The 15,164-nt window shown below is 39.9% G+C and overlaps 1 protein-coding gene across 1 annotated transcript in view; it reads right to left on the bottom strand.

Moving 5' to 3' along the window:
* cacna1c (calcium channel, voltage-dependent, L type, alpha 1C subunit) overlaps positions 1–15,164 on the bottom strand; it is a 183,143-nt gene that overhangs the window by 69,259 nt on the left and 98,720 nt on the right. The window lies entirely within an intron of this gene.

Genomic DNA, 15,164 nt, shown 5'->3' with positions numbered 1-15,164 from the left:
CATTTATTTGTCTGAACGGCTGCATTGCAGGAATGTCACACGACTCAGTGTGACAGAGAAGAGAGCATTAGAGAAAGATAAAAAGAAAGTAGATGAAAGCGAGAGGAGATTATAAAAAGGCATTTAGCGGTAAAGTTTGAAGAAGTTTCACATGATAAAAACTAATAATGGGATACCATATATTGGGACACACCAATTACCACCAAAGACACCAAAGATCCATTCAAAATTGCTTGCAGCAGATCTGTTTGTCCATTTATTGGTAGGTTAGTTAGAGCAATATAAAAACACTAAGATACACACACATTACATACACTCTGTATGTGAGTTGCTGGCTAGTCACTCATCACTGATAAGTCAGGACAAGATGTTCTGTTACTGTTGTGTGTGTGTATGTGTGCTTGATTATTTATGTGTGAACCAGTATTTGTCTAACTTGTGATCGTGTACACAATCAAAGCATTTTGATTATTTAATCAACGTGGCTCTCTTCCTGTCCTAAGAGGCTACTGTCTGAAGAGAGGAATGCATGCATGTGTGCAAGTATACACAAAAGCATGCACACACACATACTATACACACACATAGTGTACACACAAGCACCCGTTCTACTACAGAGTTCCATGGAGATTGCGGTCATCGTGATGACCCCTGCCTAGAGGGTCCTGGGAAATGGCCTGAAATGGCCTTGAGCGAGGATCTTTCTGACCACCGTAAACTTCCAAACAATTCATCTTCCACCTAATCATCCATCATATCCGCTTCATAATTTTTTCTAAAGTTTGTAAATGAATTGGGATCCAGCTCCTGTGTAGAACAGAAAATAATTTATTTTCTCTCAGTCCCTCTGAGGTACTTTTTTTAAAATCTAAAAATATATTTAGCTCCATCCATCAATCTATCCATCCATCTCACTCCCTCCTCCTCCTCTTGTTCCCTCTGTTTCCCCCATGGACGTAAACTCACAGAGGGCCAGAGGTTTGGGACAGAAGGCCGGCCAGGTCTCTCTAGGCTTTGAGTCCTATCCCTGGGAAGAATCAGCTGAACCTGGAGGGACACAGCTTTTGGATGTGTCCAAGTTTACCAAAATAGCATCAAAAGCTAGCTAGACTGGGAGCATGTGATTGGCTATGAGCTCAGGGAGTGGGGATAAATGACAACAACACCATGATGATAAGGGACTTGAAATAAAATCAAAACTGTGAAAAATGCCATTATTAAACTAACCACAATATACTCCAAAACAATCATTTCAGCTCTAGTAAAATAACATACTGTCTGTGAGAATGACATTTCAACATTTCTGTTCGTATATTTTCTTCTACCATCTACTTTGGTATTCTGGTCAAGCAAGAATAAGTTGTACAAAATGTCAAACCTAAAGACGAACCATGACTAACAGCTTATGTTACATTCAAAAACATACTAAATAAAAGTGTAAACAGCCTTCATTTTTAAAATGTAGAATGTTTAATATGTAGTTAAATTTCTACAGGTATGTTTCACTGGAATGATCTGCATTAACAGCTTGTAAAAAAAAAAGTTAAAGTTAAAAGCTCATGTTAGCGTTGAATGAGCTCATGTATACAGTGGCTGCATTAACATTAGCTGATTTGAGTCTAAAGGGAGCCCAGCTAAACAAACAACTTTCCCAGCATGAAGAGAGACTGTGTCAAACTACCATTAGGCCACTCACACACACACATGTCATGGGAATCAGTCATCCATGTAGTCATAGCCTTGACATGACAGCTGTGGTTTCACTGTCCCGTCGGTAAGAGAACTGAGGTGTTTATTTGAGTAGGATTTTCAGCAGCTGACGCCACATCACCGCTTCTGGATATTGATAAAAGAATCATGCTTTGATTCTGTGCTCTTAATGATGTGATTATCATACAAACTGTGATTTGGGAGTGTTTTTCCCACACTTAGAAATGCTCAAGAAGCTTGACAGTGGAGGGAATGACATGAATTGTAATACTGAGGATTTGCACTTTTTGAAAGACAGACAACTTGAAAGGCGAGTTGATTTTAAGGCCAGGGATTCTGCACCTGAACGGGCTGCTCTGAAAGCTGTCTTAAACTTGTTTTGTTTCTTGTCTCTTTCTCTCGAACCTCTTCTCATTTCAATTCAAGTCCATTGAGTCTAAGTAAGTATCCAGCTTAAAGATAAAGTTCAAGATTTTCACGTTAAACACCTGTCTTCTTTTTCAGTGTGTGTGTGTGTGTGTGTGTGTGTGTGTGTGTGTGTCAGTTACAGAGCCTGGAGAATTGATTTTTTTTATTTATATTCATCATTGGTACTGCAGACCCTCCACCACACAGTAAGCATTAGTAGTCTATGCGGAAGTAATTAATCTCACAAATGCACACACACACACATATCCTCCCTCTCAAATACACAAAAGCTCTCCATCACTCTGTCTCTAACAGACACACAAATACATAAACACACACACACCCGGGCTGTGTATCTGCCTGTGACAGGCAGACAGTGCGGCGCTCAGAAGAATAAAACAGAGAAAAACATCTGGTAGGAACAGCTCAGCCTGACACAGACACACACAAACACACACAGATACACTTCTCTGCCTCCTTTCCTTCCGTTCATACAGACCCATAAAGGGCAAAATCCATAAGGGGCACGACTAATCTTGTTAGTGACTGGAAAGAAATGAGAGGGAAAAGATGAGGGACTAAGAGAGAAGAGGAGGATGGATGAGAGAGGAGGGGAGAGAAGAAGAAGAGAGACAGACTAAAGAGACAGAGTCAGAGAGAGAAGAAGGCAGATAGGATGACAGAAAGGTGAGTATGTGGGAGCTATAATTCAGTTAACTGTGATAGGTCAACCAAACCGCCTATCCATCAGCTTGGCCAATCAGATTATAGTATCGACATTCTACCATACAGCGGACAATGTTTCCATTCACCATGACCTTCTGTGTATGTGTGTGTGCTGCAAGACAGGATTAGCCATTAAGCTGTTTTTGAAGCAAACCCAGAGACACATCATAGTCTAATGTGTGTGTGTGTGTGTGTGTTTCTTTCATGCAGTTTTTAAACAGATTTTTGGAAATTGGTTGCCACTGTAGATTAATTTCTCAATTAATCAATTAGTTGGTTGGTCAATAAAATGACAAAAAATGTTGAAAAATGTCAATCAGTGTTTCCCAAAGCCCAAGAAGATGTCTTCAAATATCTTGTTTCATCCACAACTCAAGGATATTCAGTTTACTGTCATAGAGGAGTAACAAAACCGTTAAATATTCACATTTAAGGAGCTTGAATCAGAGAACTTGTTAAAAAATAATAATCAAACCAATGATTATCGCTCATCAAAGAGAAACAGAAAAAAACATCTTGAACACAGAATGTACCAATTACTCAACCCTAAAAACACAAAACAGCATGCATTCCACAAAGAATGATGACTTCCTGCTTATCTCCACTTACATTTACTCTCAGGAAAAGGCGGACAAAAACATGATTAGCTGTATAACAGAATGATTTTGATTTCGTTTTTTACAATTTCATAATGCTGCAAATCTTCTCACAGCCTTGTAAACAGAAAGAAAACCACACTGGAATCTGACTTTTTCCTGCTCAGACAGGAAACATTTCTGTACAACTATACAGTAACACACTGCCAACATCCGGTAATGATTTATTAAGTTGCAGCAACCACAGTGAGACTAAGTACAAGGGTCTGGAGTTGTGCACATCGCTCGTGTATGTCCTATTAGCAGGCTAATGATGCAACTGTGGTGAAGGAAAAGGAAAGACACATTTAGCTCTGTAACCTTTAGAGAAATGCATTGAGAAATCACACACAACTATTTTTTGGACCTTAAGCCAGTATTTTTATTTGTGATGAAAACCAAGATAACTGCTAGATCTGGGAACATGGCAATATCGCTACAAAGAAGTCAGATAGGGCAAGAAACATCAGTGCTAATTCTAAACAAACTACAAGGTTAATCATTTAGTGGAGAGGACCGTTTTCCTGTGCAATCAGGGATTATTATGATTATTGTGAACAAATTAGGTGGTTTCCATAAACTGGATTGACTGTTGACTAGTTTACTATCTGTCTGTTTGTCTGACTGCTTGTGTTTCTTACCCTGTTGGTTGAATTGGTGTCACTTAAAGTCTTGCAAAAATATCACACTCTAGGATTTGAACCAGCAACTACCACCTTACTCAACAGTACTAGAGGCCCAAACAAAAAATGACAACTACTGTTGTGACATTTAGTAAAGTTAAGCGGTCTCTACTCAAACTCTTTCTTCTTCTGTCTTGCCAACTCCTCTCGTTTTCCTCGTTCCTGCCTCTCTTTCTCAACCCTCACTTCCACGTCTTCACCTCCTCTCTTTCTTCCCCTCATCTCTCGCTCTTTCTCTGTGGGTGCCAACCAGAAGTTACCATAGAGACCAACGTTACCATGGAAACTGTGGGCTGCAGCAGCGGCGGCAGACTTTCTCCCTCTCTCTCACACACACTAACGGATGACACTGATCAGTATTGTACCAAGAATATCCACAGCACATAGTCCTAATTACTACTCTTTTGTCAGCACCCAGACTTCCTATTGTGTGTCTGTGTGTGAATGTGTGTTTACCAATGTGTTGTCTGTGTGTGTGTACAACAGTGTGCTCTGGTATGTGTGAAATTGTCTGTTCGTGCCTGCTCCAGTGATCCATGTCATATAGCACTTACTTACCACTTGCCACCAGTTGATAGTATTGACTTTTAGTGATTCATTCTGTCACTCAGCACAAGCCTTTGATATCATAAAAACTGGCCAACTTTTGCTACCTTTGTCTCAGCAGCAGTTATGGTAGGCAATAGTAAGGGGTATTTAATAGATGAAAAGGGGTAAACAGCTCATCATTGTTACTGTCTTTGAATTATTTTTCTTTGATAATTTCAATGGAGCTTGAAATTTGGGGTTACGTTTGGGTCAGTGAGCAAAAAAGAAATCTATTTTTTGTTGTAATTGCTGCAGCATGGAGATAAATAAAGGCTTATAATCAAAGCTGGCAACGCTCCAGAGAACAGCTGTAATTTGATAATGTCATATTATCCTTTGAAGTGAAATCCACGACAGTGAAAAACAGCAGTTCTTAGGTCACTGTCTCAGTACTTAAGACGGTCCTCTCAACTCTCCCGAGCTAACAGCTATGAAGAGAGGGAATTTCTACCTGAAAAACTCTCCCATCTTCTGCCCTTCACTAAGGACATCATGCTATCAGTTTTTTTATAGTCACTCAAGAAAGAGAAGGAGAGCAAAGGAAAACCTAGAGGTTGAAGTGCACTCACATTTCCTAATGTGGGTGGGCAAGATGAATGAGAAATGCTCTTTTCTCAACACCTACAGTACTATTGAGGTTCTGTTGAGAAAGCTTCTTAAAGTGATGTTAAGCTTTGATAGCACCTTGGGTTGTGAAACCTGATATATTGTCAATCATCTTTGTCAGTTGCCCTGGGCTCTGTGAGTGTGGATGGAAAAGGGTTTTCTGCTCTCTCCACTCACTCTCATCGCAGGTGAAGCAGGTCTCAAAGCCTAAATAAAGCATAAATAAACAGGAAGAAACAGAAACAGAGCTGACTCTGAGGGGAAGTTACAACTTTACCAAAAACACAATACATGCCCTGCATAAATAAATGATAACACAAGACAGGAGGACAATATCAGACACACAAAGGTCTATACAGTACACATGTAATTATAAATACATGTAAGATATCGAGCCTTCAGCCACAGGGTGCATTCATGCAGCATGGCAGCCAATATTATTCAATTTGAGGAGCAATAACATATGCCTAACAAAGAAATAAACACTACCTTGAGATACAAAAAATCCTAGCAGCCATCACCCTTGGCAACACTGTGACTAACAGGTAAGCTCAAAGACATCACAAACTTAATAAAAAGATTCTCAAGGATTTCTGCTCTGGACGTGGCCTGTCTTTTGTCACTTTGAATAACATCCTGAAAAGCAACAAATCTGAACACGTTGGAAACATGCTATGAACATGCCCGCAGCACATGTTCAACACGAGTCTCATTAACAGCACTAAGATCCAATCTGTGGGCCTCTGGACCAGGATTACGTTTGATTAAGGATTACACTTCTGTGTGTGCATGTGTGTGTGTGTGAGAGAGGGAGAACAGGGACATTGTATTATGGTCATCAGTAGCCTCTGACCAGTGTTTGTCCTGTATGAATTCAACAGCAGTGCACCGCCTCTGCTAAATGATTAGTGCCGCTGCTATTTAAAAATCTCTACTTTAAGCTGCCAGAGTCGGGGACAAACGAGGATTATAAATTGAACACCCTCAGCCATTGCCACCGTTCAGCAGTCTGTTACTGCTTATGGGTCCTTCGAAAGCACAGCTGGCAGAAGGCTCTGATGCCTACCTATTACAACCAAGTGGACAGCTCAATGGTCAGCAACTCCTCCATATCAAAGGGGGTACCCTCTTTGTCTTTAAGGAAAGTCTGTTATTCAGCTTTAATTCTTTCATTTCTTTATAATTGAAAAGTAAGAATGTCGGCAGTCCCTTCGCCTGATGTTAACAGGCATCCTAGACATACTACATTGTGATAGAAAGCAAATATAATACGGTTAAATAACATGAGTGGGCAACATCCAATATCAGATAATACAGGTTGATAAAAAAAGCATCAGTGTTGGCATTGCTGATTCTCAACAAGCTATTTCTTGGCATTTAACCTGAATGACATAATGGAGACTCTCTAGCTAACTGCATAGTCAGAGAGATTGAACATAAATATCAAAAATGTCAGATCTCAAAGACTAGTATATTCTGTTATCCAAAAATATTAAAACCTACTGCAGGAGGCTGCAATTTTCTGATGAAGGTGAAATGTGTGACAAAACAGCATTCACATCATCCTGAATTTATTAGTGTTTTCAGTGACAATTGAAACTGTGATGCAAAATGATCATTCACACTCATCGTGAATCATGACTGCAATCACATTATCTGTCAAAATAATAGAAATATGATTTCTTTGTTTCGAACATATCATGCAGCCCTAGTCATGATGAAGCTGAGGTAAGGTGATAAGGTTAAGGAGGAGGGGAGGCAGGTACTTTGTTTCCTGTATGTGGAGTGTAAAAAAGCAAAGTAGGAGTTATTTTATTTCATTCTTGCAGGTTGCTTAATCAAGAACTTCATCATCATGTATTCCATTATTAGACAGGCAACAGGTCGCACAGGTGAGACAGGAAAGGGTTAAAAGAGAGGTGACAGGGAGAGAACGAGGAGAGGTGAGACCAAGCACAGGACATAGGCTGTCTGGGTGGGTCTTGAAGCCCTTATATTGAATGTAATTCGACTTCTAAAACTGTGTACACATGTATGTCAAAACTAAAGCCCTTCTCGTGTCAGCGGACTGCAGGATAAAATCATCGGGCAAACACTGCTTTGTCCCTTTAAGAAATGATGGATAACCTTAAAGAGTTGATCAGGATTCATGCACACACAGAGCCAGAGCCTACTGTGTAGTTTTGCACCCAATTCACATGCTGCAGACTGAATGCTAGTTTAACCTGAAGATATTGTAAAGATATTGTAAAGGTTTTTTTCTGCATTAATGTGGACAGTGGCTTATTAAATTCATTTCTTTTGTCTTCTCTTTGTCTTTTGTTTTACTCTAGTATTCAGAATATCAAAGTTTATAGAAAGAGAAAAAACTCTTGTTTCCAGGCAACAGGCACTTTAGCTACCAGATGAAAAAAGAGGGAAGGAAGAGAGGAAAGAAAAAAGGAAGAAGTTGACATAAAGAAAGGTTAATGGGGTTAGTGTGTGCGTGTGACAAAAGCCCTGATACACAAGCTGTGGCTGTTGATCATTAACTATAGTTTTAATGGTGAGTCCATTGTGTCCAGTGTCATGAAATATTATGTTTTCTGGATCTTTCCATGAAATTTTTTTCACGAATAGAAATCCTCTCATGATGGTGCAGAAAATGTGTGCATGTTGGCTGTAGTCTATTTTTTAAGGGAAGATGTGACTTGATGTGAACTGATGCAAAGTACTTGTTTAGGTGAGTCTAATTGTTGAGTGACAGAACTTACAGCACCCACTCACAATACAGATCTACAAATGTCAACAACTGTCACATGCTAACAATGCTGAAGCTCTATGCACACAGAAACATGCCATCTAAATTTCTCTTCAGCTCACGCAGAAAATGTCACGTTTTTTCTATCCTCCTTCATCAATTTTTCTCACAGAGGGCTGTAATCTGTCCACCTCCAGGTTCAGCCTCACTGTCAACAAACACCATCCCCTCCAAAATGTCTCCGCGCAAACAGACAGTAACTAGCATAATGCATTTATTCATTGTTTCTTCATCTACTTCCCTGTAGATTTGAAGTCTATCCCAGCATGCAATGGGAGAAAGGCCCTGTACAGATCCATCACACAAACATACCCTTACACCCACAGAGCCAGGTTAGAGCCAACCTGACCTGATGTCTTTGGACGAGGAAAGGACACCCATACTGAGGATAAACTAAACATTTAAACTTGAGGTGTTGAAAGCAAGAGACAATATTTAGACAGGAATGGTGAGATAAAGAAATATATAGACAGAAGAGAAGGAGAGGGAGAGAAACAGAGTAATTGGTCTAAAAATAATAAAACACAGGAGCATAAATCATCTCATATAGACAGCCAGGGTGTGTGTTAGTGAGTGTGTGCATAAATCTGTGTGTATGCTAGCCGGTGTCTGAGGGGAAGGCAACTGGTACCCTTGAGAGAGGAGAAGGAGAGAGAGAGCAGGAGATGGCAGGAAGATAAAGAAGAGAGCGAGATACTGTGTAAACTGTACAGGAGGAGAAGAAGGAAAAAGTCGAGGTGAAAGGGTAGAGAAACTTCTTCTGTTTTCACTCATCCCTCCATCCCAGCTAACAACACACTCTCTTTCTCAAGTGTGAAATGCTTATGTGTGTGTCTCCCTCTTTGTGTGTCTGTATATATGTGTGTGAGTGAGTGTGTGTGTGTGTGTGCTGACTTATCACGACTTCTTCTGCCTCCTGCCTCACCGAACACGGAGACAGATGCCGCACGGCCACCCCAATCCCCCCCCCCCCCCCCCCCCATACACACACGCGTACACACTGACAGCCATGCATTCACACAGACACAGATTTGCACATGCAGTCAGACACGCAAGCAGAGGAACAAATGAAGACAAAGTGAAGTGACACACAAACACACAGATCACTGTAGAGCATCAAGATCAGAGTAGCTGCTCGCTAAACTGACAGGACAAGATAGATTACTATACTCTGTAACTCACTGCATGACTCATGGTCCGTGGTGTGTGTGTGTGTGTGTGTGTGTGTGCGTGGTTTGTGTGTGTGTATGTGTGTGTGTGTGTGTGTGTGTGTGTGTGAGTCATCTAATATGCCTCTTGGGTTGATCGTGCTGTTGTGACTTATAATGAAGAGAGGGAGACTGAAAGGTGGGAAAGAATGAGAAGAACACACACAGTAGTAAATTAAGATAGTATATTAAAAATAACTCATTCATCACTTTACAAATGTGTTCCCATTTTAGATCAAACTGAAATCTTTTTAAGTCGGATCAAAGCCATGGGTCTCAAACTTTTTCAAGTCAAGGACCCCTAAGGACACTTAGTGGTCCCTGGACCCCACTTAGACAACCACTGATCTATAGTAATGACAAAATGAACAAATTAATGAGATAAATCAACAGCTTGTTTGCATGATGCTGGACTATATCGGCCTTCTCCCTTGTGATTGAAGAATGTCGAGATCTAAAAAAGCTGTGGCCATGTGTCAGTTGACATGAGGTGACCAAAGACTAAGATAGTGGGAGGCAGGGACAGAAAATCACTATTAACTTCGGAAGGGACAACTCCATGAGATTTTCAAAAGAGCAATTCCTGAAGGGGAAAAAAACACATTGCTACATTTGCTAGTGCAAAGTGTTAGTGTGGCACGCTAGAAAATATCAGCTAACCGTTCGCTAACATAAAGAAAGACCTGTAATTTAATGGAGAGAAAATGAAGAAAATTTCCCACAGGCTGTTATAACTGTTAGCAGCATCTCCCCATCATTCTCTCATTTCATCATTTTCTGTAAAGCCAGCCAGATAAGTGAAGCTGTGCTTGTTAGCAAATTCTTTCTTTCACTACCCTCCCTTTCTCTCACTCTTTCTACATCCCCTTTTCTGTCCATATCAGCAACGCTCCTTGCTTCTTTCTTCTCCTTCTTCTCCTTTTTTGACCATTTGTTTTTATGCTTCTGTCTCTCCATGCTTGCTGTCTCCTTCTCTGCTCTCTGCGTTCCCAATAAATTATCCTGACTGCATAACAGGAAGACGCAGAAAGAGTGGGATGAACCAAAGGGAGAAATAACGGAGGAAAATAAATAAAGAGAGCAGTACTGGTGTCAGTGGGCTAGTCAACCAATCACCCACTACTGTAATGTACTGAATGACCAACCAGACTTTTCACGCAGTGGCTAGCAAAATGAGACTCCAGAAATTCCAACTAATGCATTCCCAGGATCCTCTGTCTTCAATGTCACAGAATATAAAGCATCAAACAGTAAACTTCACTGTTTAGAGAGGCTCAATCTCAAATTACCATGAACAATACTAGACAGACTGAAAAAAAATTAACATCAGTGTAGTCAGTACTTAGCCAGAGCTTTATGTTTTGGTTGTCTTTTGTTCGCTGAGGTTCAGCTTGGTTGTTGTTGATTGTACATACAGTGCAAAAATGCAGGCAAGCACACTAGCAAACATGTGAGATCAACTCAAGGACAAATAAACAAACAAAATGTTCAAGCCACTTGTGAACAAACACCAACAGCAATACAAAAATAAACTTTAACGTCATACCTGTGACACAAAATCCTCTCTGCAAAAGTGACTGAATAAACACAATTTTAACCAGCAGCCACAACGACAGCAACATGAGAACACACACACACACACACACACACACACACACACACACACACACACACACACACACACACACACACACACACACACACACAAACACAGTGGGATAAGTGCTGTGTGTGAGAGGGGGACTGCATTTTGCCTCCTAGCTCTTTACCTACTGAGATCAAACACTGTGTAAGTGTGTATGTGCTCACAGATGTGCATGTGTGTGCGAATCCCACTGTGTTGACATATGGTCTCCTCAGATATGATGCAGGAAGGGACCAACAGCTATGTGAAAAATGAAGCCAAGGGATATTTTAAACTTTAAATGACAGAAAACAAATTTAAAAAAAAAAGTGGATTCAACTCCTCTGACTGAAATACAACCTGATGTTTATAGCTTTTGTACGCAAATAATATATCTATCATTATATTTTATGTTTTTCTTTCAATACTTGCAATAACTAGAGTACTATGCCTTTAAGACCAACACTTGTTTTCAGCTCCCCAGACTAGAAACTGATAGCAACTCTGGCATGTGTAACCGTCAGAAATACAGCTGCACTGATTTGCACTGGAATCACCAGGAAATATTGATTTACTACTTGTGAAACAGAATAACTTCCATGTCCTGTTGTTTATTTTTTGTTTTGCTTTTTCAATAACCAAAGACAAATAAAAAAATCCCTCAGTCTCTGTCTCTGTCTCTCTCTCTCTGTCTGTCTCTCTTGCTCTCTCTCCATGTTGAACTGGTTGTATTCCTCCTATCACGACCAAACACACCACTCTATCTCTCCGCAGAGCGCTGGAAAAAGCCCAGTCTGTGAATGAGCGTGTATGTTTGCGCTTGTGTTGTGAATGGCTCCATCATTCCTCCCCTGGTTAATGTCCAGTGGAGCGAGACCGGAGCACAACACTGAAAATGGAGAAACAGAGATACAATGGGAGAACACTGACATATGTGTGTGTCTCTGTGTGTGCGTGTTGATGTGTCGGGGGGGGAAAAAAGAGAAAATAATCTTGAGGTGTGAATCCATAGCTTCAAGAGCACTGTAACAGATATGTCAATTATTTCTAACGGCAGTTGGAATCAATAACAATTCTCATCGGTAAACAACACACGGTGTACATTAGAGGGTCATTATGTGTACATTTCAAACAGGTTTCCAGTGTAAACTAAAGCAAGTTAAAGTGGACATTTTAGCCTTAAAATCTCTCAAATAAAATGTGGTCAAAACATAATTCATTTAACTGTATTTTTTTGCTTGTATTAGCATATAGCTATAATAGCAGGAATCGCTATCTGTTTGTATGTCTACCCATGTTCACCCATGTTTTGTTTTTCATGTGCTGTATGTGTATAATTGCATCTATTATAGAAATTGGGGAAAAAAGGTCCTTAATGGGTGACTACCAGTGTCGACTGGTGCGTCAAAAATTGAGGAGGACAGGTGGAAAACCAACCCACCGTGTCTTGTTATTTTAAATTAGTCACTAGAAGAAATACTTTATAAATGAAATTAAGATTTTCTCATATTTTATTTCAACCAATTACAGTTTTATCCCTCTTGCCTCTCAAAATCAGTGGAGGAGCAACCTCCTCTGCCTCTACGGACCAGCCTCCCATGGTGTCCACCTTTACTTAATTACTAAGAATCTAGCAGCACTGATTCATTTTGCATAATGTCCCTTTATAAACTTATTATGCCAGAAGAATGAACAAAGAGTTACACATCCAGCTGACAATATCATTCGTTTGGAGTTGTGGTTATGGACACCTGATGAGTTAAGTGAAACATTCACCCTCCATTTACCTCTGCTTGGTCTCATTCGAACTAATCAGGCAAATATCTCTCTTTTGCTGCTTAACGCTCCACTTTGTTCACTAGCTAATCACTACTTTGTTTGCCCGTGTTTGGTGGGTTCATCTGTTTTCTGAAATCAGCTGCCTGCTACTTATGTAAACAAGGTTGAAGCTGTGAGACTGCAACAGTAAAGTTGCAGGCAATAAATAACAAAACAATGAGCTAAAAGATGCTAAAAAACCTCCTTAAAGCTGAGGGAAACTGCAGAGGTGGAGGATTATATAGTAATTTGACCCCTCATGTGCTTGATTAAATATCTGAGAATTACCGTTCGAAATTCTTTAAAAATATGTTTTACTATTTTTTCTGTGAATCTTATGTACAAAGTAATGTTTAACATAAGGAATATTTGCGAGACTATAAATAATTTAATATCCCACAAAGCCAATTTTGTGTGTAACTGTTGTAAAGTTAGTAGAAACTGACAGTGCTGAACAAAAGTTTTCCTGAAGTAGTTTATAAACATAAAAATAGCAAGAAAAAGTAGGGAACTATGGCAACTAGAGATCTCTGGTTCCTCTGTGAGAATTAAGAGTTCATGTTTTTCAGCAGTTAAATTGCTCAGTTGAAACTCAGGTGAACTATGTGTCATATGGAGCTGTGACAGCCTTAGGTGACCTACGATTTTCAGTCAAAACCTGCCATCTTACCCTCTGACCGACCAAATCCTCATTGATACAAGATGATTAAAGCTTGTGCAGTGCTCCTACTGGGTGCCATAGCGATGCCACCATGACACCCAAACAGGATTAGCTGCTAACACCCACTCCCCTGCTGTTACCATAGTAGCACTGTTGAAACAGCGACCCATGAGCTATAAAAAGACAAACTTAACGTCAAGAAAGCGAAAAGTGAAATAGAAAAAGAAAGTAATTAAGATAAGGAGAGGAGGGGGGAGGAAGAGAAAGGTTACCAACTCATCTTTTGTTGCTATTTAACATATTTGATTTGACTAAAGCACATTTTAGCTGACGGGTCAAAAAGAGAAAGAGCAGGAAAGGAGAGATAGAAGAAAGAGCTGAGGAGGACTATTAAAAAGGCTAACAGGGTTATTAATCAGGACGGATGAGGACAAAATTCATTTCTCTCTGTCTTCTTTCACTGGTGAAACCTCAGCGGATCTGTCCTCACCTTGTCTCCTTTCAACCTCGGCATTCTCCTTCTCTCTCTTACTATCTTCTCTCTGACTCTGTGAAACTTAACCTCCACGACTTTTTCGTTAAACTGATTGGAACAGCCTTGGAAGCTGGCTCTGTTAATCCCATTTTCTCTGTCTTTTCTTTTCTCTCTATCTTGTTTTCTAATTGTCATGTGTGACCTTAGGGATGCAACTGACAGTGATTTTCATTATTGACAAATCTGTTCATTTATTTTCAAATACACCATGGAAAATGAGAATTCTTTATCCTAATTGGTTAGTAGATGTGGATTGATATCTAGTAACTGGACAGTATAATCATACACCTACTGTATGATGTGTTTGTTTTATCCAAAGATTGTGGAACGTACAACTTGTCAAAAGTTATTATTGTTTTGTTTACTCACAGTCATGTAGAAATCAATAAACATGACACCAATGCAGCCCCAAGCTTATTGTGTTGACACATTTTTTTAAATATCTTATTTTGCCTTTCATGGCTTTTGATAGGACAGCTCAGAGAGGTGACAGGAAGTAGGATGGGAGAGGACATGTAGCAAAGGGCCACAGGTCCAACTCGAACCCTTGGCCGCTGCACAGAGGACTGGGCCTCTGTACATGGGTTAATCAAGCATTAGCATTGTATCAATTACTTTTCTGTTTGTCAACTAATCAATTAAACACGGTTATGTAATTTCACCCGAGGGGTCTCTGAATCGAAGCAAGGAAAACAAAAGATGTACAGTAGTTTGATGACGTTGTAAATTACCCCTATTGCCAAAGAAGATCTATCTGACTTGACCTGACAGACAGAAATGTATGAAAGTTTTATTCAGGTCATGTTTAGTCATGCCGACCTCCTGCCTCACTGCCTGATGTATCATCTGACATTTCCCCAGGAGTTACAGCATCAAGTGACCGCATGAAACGTACCGTTACCTTGAGTAAAATCACAGATTTCTCTGGGTTTGAACATTGTTGGAAAATTTGGGAGATCAGTACACAACTCAATAAAATGTACATCAAAGGTGTAAAAAAAAAAAAAATGTAATTACTTTTTGACAAGTTATTAAACTTTCCTAAATCTTTCTACCATGATAAGGGCTTGCTGTCCCCATAAGCTATAGAGTACCACAAACACGTACACAAAGAGACAAGGATGCAGCAGTGATGTATGAGACAGATGGGGTAGAGAGTTCG

Source organism: Pagrus major, chromosome 14 (assembly GCF_040436345.1).
Source record: "Pagrus major chromosome 14, Pma_NU_1.0".
Classification (NCBI taxonomy): Eukaryota; Metazoa; Chordata; class Actinopteri; order Spariformes; family Sparidae; genus Pagrus; species Pagrus major.
Note: the sequence above shows the minus strand (reverse complement) of the source record. Positions and strands in the feature narration are given on the sequence as shown.